The sequence below is a fragment of the Ixodes scapularis genome, unplaced genomic scaffold (genome assembly GCF_016920785.2).
Source record: "Ixodes scapularis isolate PalLabHiFi unplaced genomic scaffold, ASM1692078v2 PGA_scaffold0__279_contigs__length_252992795, whole genome shotgun sequence".
Lineage (NCBI taxonomy): Eukaryota > Metazoa > Arthropoda > Arachnida > Ixodida > Ixodidae > Ixodes > Ixodes scapularis.
The window spans coordinates 161809383-161812729 of NW_024609835.1; the positions used below are offsets into that span (position 1 = coordinate 161809383).

General features: G+C 51.0%; 1 pseudogene; it reads left to right on the forward strand.

The window, feature by feature from the left end:
• The first annotated feature begins 2066 nt into the window (after positions 1-2066).
• Positions 2067-2802, forward strand: LOC121837665 (annotated as a pseudogene).
• Positions 2803-3347: the final 545 nt, after the last annotated feature.

Here is a 3347-nt window from a genome sequence, read left to right on the forward strand (position 1 = left end):
GCTTGGGAGAAACTAATTCCCGGCACTTAATATCAAAGTCAGCGGGATATAACAGCTTGACCAGGGCAAGACCCTTCATGACGGGTTGCTGACACACGAGGAAGTTTTTGATCCAGAGATAAATGGGCACAAGGGCCACGCGGTACGTCTAGAGCTGATGGAAGATGCGACACCGTGCTTTCTAAAGGCCCGACCGGTTCCCTTTGCAATGCGCACCTTGGTGGAAGCAGAACTGCGGATGCGTCAAAACCAAGGCATAACTGAGCCGACGCAGCACTCCGACTGGGCAACACCGGTGGTGATCGCACGAATGAAGGACGGCATTATACGAATGTGTGGAGACTATAGGAGCACGGTGAACGCGGCTGCGAAACCAGCGGTGTATCCAATGCCAAATGTAACAGACCAACTGACGAGTGTGCCGGGGGGCACCATATTTTCGATGCTGGATCTCACTCAAGCATATCAACAGCTCCACGTGACACCATAGACACCAGATGTGCTCACCATTAACACCATCACCGGACTATACAGGGTTAAACGAATGTATTTTGGAATTTCGGCTACCCCAGCGATTTTCCAAAGCTACATGGAGACAATCCTGGCAGGACTAGCCGGCGTGGGAGTCTACCTGGATGATGTTATTATTAGCGGAACCACAAAGACAGAGCACCCTGAGCGTCTAGAGGCAGTTTTGAGCAGGTTGGTGAACGCCGGGCTTCGCTTAAAAAGGTCAAAGTGTCCTTCCGGTGTGGAAGAAGTGACGTTTTTGGGACATCAGATAAATGTAACGGGAGTGCACACCACAGAAGAAAAACTGAAAGCAATCAAAAACACGCCGGAGCCGACCAGCCGGGCCATGCTTCAGTCATTGCATGGACTCCTGGCATTTTATGACCGCTTCATTCAGAACCGAGCCTCAATAGCCAAGGTGCTGTACAGTTAAGAAAGACGTTCCATGACAGTGCGGTGCACGACATCAGCAGGCGCTTCTGCAACCTAAACAAGCCATCGCGGAACGTACAGTTCTAGCCCATTTTGACGATAATGAGCCGCTGGTATTGTCGTGTGACGCATCACCTTACGGCATCGGTGAGGTACTGGCGCACCTAGACAAAGACGGAAACGAGTCTCCCGTCGCTTCCAGTTCTAGAATTCTGGGAAAGGCCGAGGAAAACTACTCCTAGTTGGACAAGGAGGGTTTAGCAATAGTGTATGCGACGAGCAGGTTCCACCGCTACATTTTCGGTCGACATGTTACCATCACAACAGATCATCAACCACTACAAGGAATTCTAGGTCCACAAAGTCCAGTTGCGCCCATTCTTTCGCCACGCATGAAAAGGTGGTGCGTTAAGCTCAGGGCCTATAACTACGATCTTGTTTACCGACCAGAAAAACGGAATCAGAAAGCAGACGCTTTCAGCAGACTACCTTTACCGGCAAAGGACGACGAGCCACAGCCTCCCGGAGAAGTGCTCATGCTGGAAGCGTCGACCAGGCCACTGATTACTGCCGAGAAACTGGCAGACAAGACAAAGGAAGACGCTACTCTTTCCCGTGTGTACGACTCAATTCAGAGTCGAAATTTTGGGAGCCTCAAAGAAGACATCTTTCAACCATTCAGGAACAAGGACACTGAACTGGTGACATAACGAGGATGTTTAACATGGGGATCACGTGTTGTGATACCAGCGTCTCTGCGGCCTGAGTCCTTGGCTCTGGTACGCTTAGGACATTGTGGAATCGTGGCCATGAAAGCCTGCGCCAACAGTTACATGTGGTGCCCAAGAATTGACAAAGATATCGAATTTTGTGTGGCGGAATGTACCCAATGTCAAACAAACCAAAGAACCAGGCTAAAAGCACCTATGACATATTGGGAACGACCTTCAACAGCCTGGGATAAGCTTCACATGTACTTTGCGGGTCCAGTGGAAGGGAAAATATTTCTGGTTGTTGTAGACGCCTGCACCAAGTGGCTTGAGGTGCGAGTAGTTAGCAGAATGGCACAAAGCGCTGTAATCAAGGAGCTTCGAGGATTATTCGCCACATTTGGGGTGCCAAGGAAGGTTTGTTAAGACAACGGGGCTGTGTTCATCTCAGAAGAAATTGCGACGTTTTACCGCATGAACACCATACCACCATACCATGAACCATACCAACCATACCACCCGGCAACCAACGGGCAGGCTGAGCGGATCGTACAGGAGCTCAAACAAATGTTAGCTAAAAAAGGAAGGGAAGACCTGTCGTGCGTGTTGTCACGTTTCCTATTCAAGGAACTCACGACAGTGCACGCAGCAGCCGGCAAGACCCCTGCGTGGATGATGCACAGACGAGAATTGCCTTCAGCGCTGGATCGACTCGTCATCTATCTTCAAGCAGTTGCCTGAATAAAACCTCGATATCCACAAATTTACGCAGGGACAACCCCTGTGGATTCGACAGTTTCCAAACGAGCGAAAGTGAATGCCAGGCTCCATCGTACGCCGCGCGGGACCACGATCCTGGATGGTTGACACAGAGCGGTGTCAAGTCAGGCGACATGCAAATCATATTTGACACCGCGCTCCGAATTCGATCTGCTGGGAGACAAAGCCGCAACCACAACAAATTTGGTACATGTGCTTAGACGATTGCCATGGCACACCTTCGGGCGCGAATGCTCCAGAACAAACAAAAACTAGACAGCACAGCCCAGACGACGACGGTTCCGTTCGCCCATTACCAACAGGGGGATCTGCCACGTCAACCGCGACGCGGGTGAGCTCCCGGGTGCATCGACCACCGGACATATAGGGAGTATTCACTGGCGGCCATATCCGTGTGCGCTGCTGCTGAGCGCGTGCTGACGGCGAGCTTCCGCAGTCCTTTTGGAACGTGCATTTAGCACCATCAAGGTTGCCGGTCTCAGCAGACTATTAATGTGAGCTCGTTCTGAGCATGCGCTCTAAACAGCACCCACAATAATGGCGTCCAGTGAATACCTCCTATACGGTGCCCACGTCTAAGGAGGAAGGGGTGTGATGTGTCTACCGGCACACAGCCGGCGGGCAAGTCTGCGAGCGCTGCGCACGAGCGGGTGCTTTTGTCTCGAGAGCGGGCTGCGCTCTCGTGATCAGAAAAAGGGTCCCGACCGTTTCGGATGCTTCGAATGGATGTCTCGTCATTAACCTAGCTAAGCCTATTTTACACTTCAGTTGTTGATTATTTTGTATAGAAAAAAGCGAGCAGGTGCAGCGCGTGGGCCAACGTTCCCATAATTTTCTTTGGTGCTTGTATAATTTAGGTTAAGGTTTATTCCCGGTCGATCTTTCCACTAACAGCTGTCGTTGCGAAAAAAA